The 9,575-nt window shown below is 29.4% G+C and overlaps 1 long non-coding RNA gene across 1 annotated transcript; it reads left to right on the top strand.

Moving 5' to 3' along the window:
* The first annotated feature begins 1,085 nt into the window (after nt 1–1,085).
* Nucleotides 1,086–3,839, top strand: LOC137654353 (uncharacterized). The gene is made up of 3 exons (XR_011046606.1): nt 1,086–1,145; nt 1,309–1,488; nt 1,968–3,839. It is a non-coding gene; the product is annotated as an uncharacterized lncRNA (long non-coding RNA).
* Nucleotides 3,840–9,575: the final 5,736 nt, after the last annotated feature.

Genomic DNA, 9,575 nt, shown 5'->3' with positions numbered 1-9,575 from the left:
ATGAAAAACTCATAATTTCAAGTTTCTACTTGTTTGTTTGTCTCTGTGTTTTGATATTCGATGGGATAGAATTTCAAACCATTCGTTTTTACAATGACCCTAATCTCACTACAGTACATATGTGACTGGCTAATTTATGTACAGTAGATGTAAGTAATGATTTACCAAACACTGTGATAACTAACATAAATAGTATTAAAATATATATTTTTATAAAAGTAAACTATGTGTAACTGTAAATTTTCTTAATAAAAATAAAAGAAAATCGCATCAAATGTCTCTATATCGGCTGCTATGCATTTTTGTTGTCTATCTTCCCCATATTTATTATGAATATTTCAATTAAGAAGAGTAGAAAATTCTTTTATGGGCTTGTGTCTCATCGCTATCCACAGATTTCTTCGAACCATTTCGAACTCTCATATACTTCCAAAGGTTGTTTTGATCTCTCTCTCTCTCTCTCTCTCTCTCTCTCTCTCTCTCTCTCTCTCTCTCTCTCTCTCTCTCTCTCTCTCTCTGTCAATGGTATTAATTATCTCTGTGTACCTATTATTTGCCAAAGACTGCAGAATAACTCAAAATAAATATATACAAGTAAAACGCATTCTTTGTAATCAGAGAATACGTGCGACCATGCTATGAATAAAATAATCTAATTTACGAAACTACAGTTGAAATATAAATCTTAAGATCAAGAAATTTATCAAATAAAAAAGGCAATTACCACTTGCATAAATCCAGTCCAAATATATATATATATATATATATATATATATATATATATATATATATATATATATATATATATATATATATATATATATATATATATATATATATATATATATATATATATATAATAATAATAATAATAATAATAATACGCCTTTTTCGACATAGTAGTTTTAAGAAGGAATTCGATGATTCTGTAAAAATAGTTTTAATTCTCGCCGCCGTAGAGTTGCCTTTTACGAAATGAACCAAGCGAGAGATAGTTACGTTGTTATAGGTATAAACAGGCTTTCTACGTTTAGAGTCCTTGGTTTAGCTTAGCGAAGTTTTCTCAGGCTGCCTTGCCGGAACGTCTATTATTTGGGTGGTGGTTGGTAACCGTCTTGCAAGATTACTCAAGGCCTGTTAAATTGGTTAGTAAATATCTGCGTTAAGTTGACCTTCGCTTTTGTTAATTTCTAATACTTCATTGTTTGTTTATTTGAGGTCTGTTGATATTTGCAATTTATATATGTACACGCTAAATTTATTTCAAATACCCACGTAACAACATAACCTGTTTATTTATAATTTAAGGAAAAAATTGGCCATCCCCTGATTTATGTGCCTTCCAAATTTGTAATCTGGATGGAAGTGTTTCTTGAATGGAGCTGTTCCCCGTTGTATCGTTGCCAACAGACCACATTATTGCTAAATACAGACTGACTGGTGACAACACTGGAAACTGGTGAAGTATTTTTCAGTCTGAACAATAAGGCAAGTATTGTATTAGGTTTGTTTTTAATACACTCTGAAGCAAGCTAGTCTTCCCCTATTAGGGGCGGCGCCCCTAATAGGGGAGGACGTTCCCTATAGTGCACGGTAGACCTTGTCTACCGTGCACTATAGGGAGGCTTGCTTTTAAACCCTTTTGTCTGAATTCGGTTTGTGTTAAACTTTTTGTACTTTATTTAGGTTCTGCAGTATACTTAAACTCTGGTGATCACAAATTAAAGTAAAAATAATTTTTCTTAAATTTTATGTATACTTTAAAATCTATTCCATATCTAATGATTGTTAATAATCATATTCTAAAGTTATAAACCTATATGGATGTGCTTCGTTGTACGAAATTGGTACTATTATAATTATACACTTGCTGTTTACTTAATATTGCAGGCTTAAGATATCAAAAGTAATTTATTTAGGGGCACCTTACTTTTAAATAAAAAGCTCTAATAATTGACATTTTTCAGATTGAATGTCGTGACTCCAGGAGCAAATCTATATATATAACTTCAATATCTCTCTTTGACGGTTTGGGTTGAAGATTTTTGCTGATGACTGAAAGCCTGTCAAGATTTTCGAAGATTGTATCAGAGTCCTAAGATAAACTGACATTTGGGCTAATTTGTCAGTTTTTTTTTTTTATTCTGCTTTAATTCTGCTTTGTACTTAGTTTTGTACTGGAAGATTTGGCAAGCTGAATTGTTAACATTACGGTAAATAGGTTACTGGCAAGTTACCATAAAAGAACTTTGTTTGCTTATAATTAGTGGAATTTCCTTATTGATAAGATAATTAATGCTAGCAATTTTGATAAAGATTACTTTTTTCATAATGTGGCTGGGAAAATTCTTGTAAGGTAGCCATTGGAAGGAAATTACTTTTTTTGGGCGGTGGGGTTGATTTGGTTAATATACATTGAAATGGCTTACATGGTTTGAGTTTTCTTCGATAGATTGCAATCCAATCTATTCTGTTCATATTAAATTATTGGGTGGTTGAACCCATTTTTCTCTTGCCCTAGTTGTATAATCTGATCAAATAAATTCTATTTTCTCTCTTTGAACTATTACTGTAGTATTTAGAAAATCTATGGTAATTTCTTTATATTTTTTTTTAATAGGATTTAAATACATTTGTTAGCCAATTTAATTTGCAGCATTTTTTAAAGAACTATCACTCTAGATTTAAGGGATTTGACTTTGTAATATGGGAAACTGCATGATGATCTCTCAACATAGGTACGAGAGGGGATTTAATTAAAACCACTTCATTATTTCAAATGAGTAACCTTATTGCCTTCTTATTAACCAACAACTTTCAGATTGAAAATTTAGTTTCTCAGAAAAAGCAGAAATATTGAACTCTTATAATTTCTAACTTAATATAGTTTAGCGTAGCTTTAACATACCAACTGGAAAACATACTGTAAGTAGTATGCATCAGACTTAAGTGTAGTAATGATGCGGCAGTGAATAGTGAAGTTCTTGAACTAGGTATTGCAGTTTGATATATTGTACAAACTTCCTTACTGATGTAGTCGAGGAAAGTAATACACTCGTCAGTGTTGGCTAAAACAGTCAATTGGGTATTGTTGACACATTGGTTAGTTGTGAATTTCCGAGATTGGTTAAACTTCTGACTGTTTCTGTAATGAACTTAATGTTTCGTCTGAAATATTTTGGCTCTCGAAAAGCGTAGAGACTTAATTTAATTTAGTTTTTAGTTTACAGAGTATATCGCCCATAAACGCAGACTTTTACAAGGAAACGCGTTGAATAATTTCCTTCATTGTTAGTCTGTATTGTCGAACTGAGGTTGCTTTATTTTTCTAAGTATATTCTTGTGTAAAATGAATATTTTGGTAGAGTATTATTATTTTAATAAATTGGAACTTAAAAACTTCAAAAGTAGTTTAGTTTGACTATTGGCAGCAGATAAAACGGATGAATACAGCGAGTTGCTAAAAATAACCACGAAATTAGTTGCATTGTACTGAAATTTTAAATACTTAACATTTTTGTTTGCATGATCCGGAAAGAGTAAGAGCCAATCATAAGAAAAAGTACCATGTTCATCATGGGTCTAAAGGTCTTTATTCTTTCGTAATTTGAAATAAAATTTTAAAAATTCTAAAAGCTACTTAAACTCTGTAAAAACATCTTAATCATTAAATATCAATCTTGAAATTTTGTAGTGAAGATTACTTTGAAATCTAATTCGATTTATGTAAGTCTCTATTTAAAGGCGTTTCGTGGAGAATATATTTCCCGGATCTTTAAGGTGTTTATTGGGCTAACAACTGCAGTAGATAGGAAACTACCACTTGAGTTATGGGCAGATACTTCTGCAGTTTAAGGATTACAAGGTATCCAAAACTGATGGGATTTTTCATTTTTCCTGAAAATTTAACAAAATATTGTATTTAAGATCTAAATTTGATAGTTACGTGCTTTAGTGCCAAAACAATTCTAATAAACTTTATTTTGGACAAGTGGTTCAAGTTAATGTTTTCTTTATTTTGTAGTTACTTTTATACACAGTAATTTTCATGGTAGTCTTATCATAAATAGCCTTTGTTAAACAATTGGTCCGCAATCATGGGCAATATACTAAGTAGAATGGGGTGGCAATCATCTCGATTATCTTTATTTATTTCTTAAAGTAAATTCGAATTATATATAAGTAGTAGTCGCTTAGAAATATATCAACGTTATATTTAGTAGACAGGACAGAACTTTTTAGGAACATTTCACCCGATTTCTGATTTGAAGAGATCCTCTCTGGGAGATTGCTAAAGGGAAACCGGTAACTAAAGAAGAGAAGAGATCTATATAGTCTTAAGCTTTCTACATTCCCGTTATTATAATTATCACAAATTAATCAACAGTCCTTTTTACATCGATTACCAAACTTTTGCAATAAAATAAACATAATGGGGAATTTCGTAGAATATCTTTTCCTAGATGTAGACAATGGTCATATCCTGAGAAATTAAAGTTGAATAAATTATTTTATGAAACTGTTACACTTTAATTTAGTTATAATGAATGTCAGTAAATATTACATACGTTTTGAATGAAAATCATTATATATATATATATATATATATATATATATATATATATATATATATATATATATATATATATATATATATATATATATATAATATGTATATACAGTATATATATGCATAAATATATATAATATATATATATATACATACATATATATATAATATATATAATATATATATATATATATATATATATATATATATATATACATACATATACATTATATATATATACATACATATAATATATATATATATATATATATATATATTGATAAAAAATCCCCTAATTCAAAATAATAATCTCAACTCCATTGTACTGTGAAGTCAAAGTCTATATCCTTTACCCTCGAAATATCTTTTTGGATTATTAATTGTTTGTCATTACATTTCTAGAAACTCTCTCTCTCTCTCTCTCTCTCTCTCTCTCTCTCTCTCTCTCTCTCTCTCTCTCTCTCTCTCTCTCTCTCTCTCTCTCTATATATATATATATATATATATATATATATATATATATATACATATATAGGTTGAATACACCTTTATTCATAAATGGATGTCACGCAGCAGCAGCAATACTTATATGGATCAGATCTTTCTAACTGGAATGATTATATCTAATGGTTCAATCGTAATTTAAGAAAATATAAATCCAATATGCATAGTAATTGAATTACACATTCGCGCTTTATTGTCCATAAAAAATTAAAATAATCTGAAAACTGTGCGACCAACGGAAAAAATATTATATACTAGTGGGAAAAATAATCCCTTTCTTATTCTTGTCATTCCTTTTTTTTTTTTTTTTTACTTAATTTTCTAAAACATTTTTTAAGCTATTGAAGTTATACTCATTGCCCCTGAAATAGAAAATGATTTATTTAATTTTCATATTTTTCTTTATCAGTGAAAGAATCTATCGGCTATACTAGTATGATAATTGATATGATTCATTTTCCTTTAAAGAAGACTGCAATTCATATTCTTCTCAAATTATGATGTATATAGTTATTAAGAATACCAAAATATACAATTATGTTCTAAGCACTTTAGTTATCTGTATAAGTTTATTGATAATTCAAAGTTAGGGGCTTGGTATGATGAATTTTGTTGTTATACATCGACCTGAGAGAGAGAGAGAGAGAGAGAGAGAGAGAGAGAGAGAGAGAGAGAGAGAGAGAGAGAGAGAGAGAGAGAGAGAGAGAGTAAGTTTTGTATGAATAGCTAACTATTTGGGTTAAAATCCTTCTTAGACCTGGCCATTAGGATATAAATTGCGTGATGTTAAATCTTCCATTAAAAATATAAATGTAAAAAGATACTCAAGTTACGAACGAAGTCTTTTCAAAGGACAATGCAATGATGAGCATACTAGCGCCACATATACTCGGAGGTCTGGCACTCAGACTTAGTTTTATTTCTTAGACAAAGTATTTGAGGTTTAGTCAAAGCTTCGGTTTGTGTTAAATGGGAACGTTTGGTTGGCATTATCTGACTAGTTCGCAATAAAGAGGTATGTGTAATATGCGGGGCTTGTAGACCACATAAAATATCAATAATTTCAATTTAGAATAAATGAAAAATTTTATTGTTTTACACTGGTTTCAATATAGCTACTTTTTCAATACTTTGGATCAGATCAATATATCTTTCTGTACTTCGGATGATACCTGGCTTCACATGTAAACAGGTCAAAACCTCTTTTACAACAGAGATGCATCTCACGTTTATTTTCTTACGCTATCTGTTGAATCCACTGCCACCCATCTCGTTCGAAGGAGGCTTTGCCCTGCTTAGAAGAAAGGTCAGCCTTTACGATGGAAGTTTTATCCGACTCGTTACAGAAAATGTAGTTAGGAGATAAAATTATTTCCTCAGCAACATTTTCCCTTTGAATTCTGCTTTCCCCAACAAATATAACCTAACTGGTCAAGGGTGAGAGTGACTGAAGGCGATGCAAATTCATCGTGACTCTCTGGTAACACCCACGGTGGTAGTCTTGCTTTTCTTGAACTTCATTCGGAATTCCTTGACATATTTCAGTCATTCAAGAAGCAGACTTATTAGGTTCTGCCACACGATAATCTCAAACCCCATGTAGATGGGCTTGACCTCTCATTGACATTACTAACACCCGAAAGGCAGTAAATGATCCATATTTATTTTCGTACTATGAATGATATCAAATTTCTTATGTATAGCTGTAGATTTGTTTGATAATAGGCTCAATTTCTTACACTTATTTCGTTTCATGTTTTAAAACGTTGTTTTGGATATTAAACTATTTTAATTAGTTTATTACTCCTTAAAAAAAACTTGGTATTAACCGGAAAAGAAAAATTGTATGATTACATATTTGAAGCAAAAAGGACTGACCTCATATCTATAACTATTGGAACTGACAGTTAATATGAGTATGCAAAAGTGAACTGAAGCAACTAAATTTTTTTATAATGTTTTAATAGGTTTGATGTGTAAACTCTTATGAAAGATATGCTACCTTCAAAGATTTTTCCCACATTTTCCCATCAATATCCAAATTTTTCTAATTTTTAGTTTTCGTGACGATCTTTGATATAAAGCTCAATATCTACCACTTACCTTGAGTTTCGTTCCTGTTAACATCTGAAATGTGATTCAGGATGTCAAAAGGAAACTAGAGCACCATATTTCATTTAGTCCTGAAGGGGTTCACGGAAATCCCATTAGCTGGAGATCTAAAAGCTTTCGCATAGTGTATAAATGCCATACATAGGTTGCTATACTCTGTTGATTTTTCCATTACCTGGTTAATTACATGGAAATGGTCAGTTGTTGAATACCCGCTTCTAAAGCTTGCTTGCTCTCGTGGTTGATTAAAGTATAGCTATCTTTATATTAGGCTCAATGAGAACTTTGTAAATATTTTATATATTACGAAAAGTAAAATTATTAGACGGTAATTTTTCATATATGTATATATATATATATATATATATATATATATATATATATATAAATATAAATATATATATATATATATATATATATATATATATATATATATATATATATATATATATATATATATATATATATATATATATATATATATATATATATACTTGCGTGTAGCCTATATTTCTATATTTACAGTATCTGATACTCATTTATTCGAAAACAAAAGTGAACTTTTGATTCTAACATTTTAGTATAGCATTTATCCATTCATTGTATACTGTTTCTATTAGTCTAATCATCCCTTGTATGACAAACTTAGCCAATGTTATAAAACATAATGGATTTTGAGAAAAGATATTCTCTCTCTCTCTCTCTCTCTCTCTCTCTCTCTCTCTCTCTCTCTCTCTCTCTCTCTCTCTTAATCCTGGCGTCATTCGGGTTAATTACTGTAATTCCTGCCTCATCAGCATACATGTAATATCCTGAATCCTTAGTAACATTAATATCCCATTAAGGACATTCATTAAGTGCTCGGCCATCCTACACTCTGTGATAATTGGTCTTTCGATTAACTTCAACGACTAACATCTAATTCGATTCTTGTGTTTAAGATATCTACAATACTCCAATTCCAGACATTTTTTTTTAATAAAGTTTACTATAATAATCCCTCATGTGCAACTGGTGAGCTTCTTAGAGCTGCAGTGAAAATCCTAAAAAGAAAAAAATATTAATCTAACCTATTTCTTCGATACTCATTTAGTCTTCATCGTATCACTAAAGATAGGTTAAATTATTTACCATATATTTCGGATGTACCATTTAGGGACCATTAAATTTCCCTTTAAGAAAGTGTAAATAGCAGAAGTGTAAAACATTAACCAATATACAAATATAGCAAATAATATTAATTGTAATATAATAACATTTTTAATAGCTGTATGTAAAAAAAAAAAGAAAGGGGGAGAGGGGGAAAGTATTTGAAAGTCTGCGGGAACAACACACCAAATTCAAGAATTAAAAGCTATTTTCATCAGGAGAGTCTGCACTATTGATATACAAGAATAAAGACAAGCGTTAAACCATATCAAAAGTTTCAAGACAAATTTCCAAAAGTATGCCAAAAGATGTAAGAGAACGCGTGCAGTCAATTTTAGAATAAATGTTAGTAACAAACGAGTAAGAACCTAAATCTCAAAAGCTCTTCGATTTATCCCTTCCAAACCATTAACATGGATGTAAAACTTCGTAACCTTAAAGTTTAATGGTATAAAATTGTCGCAGAATTGCCACTAATATTTTATCTAGAATATACTACCTAAAATTGCTCATTGTTAATATATTACCCATGTTTGAAGTTTATTTTCCAATTAATTTTTGAAAACCATTAAAATCACACTTTCAAAATTTATTTATGATTATCATTTTGTAATAGTTATACTAAGGAGTTATATTTTTTGAGGATTTTGAGGATTTGACCTTCTTAATTAAGAGATGATTGGACAATTAAGTTGATGGATCGGTTTTTATTTCATGATAATTATATTTCTGAATATAATTTAGCTCGCTTTGAAAACAACCGGGGATTGAGAGCTTCAATCAAAAGAAAATATAATAATGTTATATGTAAAGGTTTAATTCTCTTGTAATTAATCAACAGTGTCGCTCACACACATACACACACACACACACACACACACACATATATATATATATATATATATATATATATATATATATATATATATATATATATATATATATATACATATATATATATATATATATATATATATATATACATACATACATACATACATACATACATATATATATATATATATATATATATATATATATATATATATATATATATATATATACATATATATATATATATATATATATATATATATATATATATATATATATATATATATATATATATATATTTACTAAGGCACTTTTCCAAATTCTGGGGGGTAGCCGACATAAAAAAAAAAAAACAGGTCCTTTTCTTCTCTTTGCTCCTCCCAGCCTGACGAGAGATTCAGCAGTT

Source organism: Palaemon carinicauda, chromosome 15 (assembly GCF_036898095.1).
Source record: "Palaemon carinicauda isolate YSFRI2023 chromosome 15, ASM3689809v2, whole genome shotgun sequence".
NCBI classification, from domain to species: Eukaryota; Metazoa; Arthropoda; class Malacostraca; order Decapoda; family Palaemonidae; genus Palaemon; species Palaemon carinicauda.
This window is presented reverse-complemented; position numbering and strand designations above follow the sequence as displayed.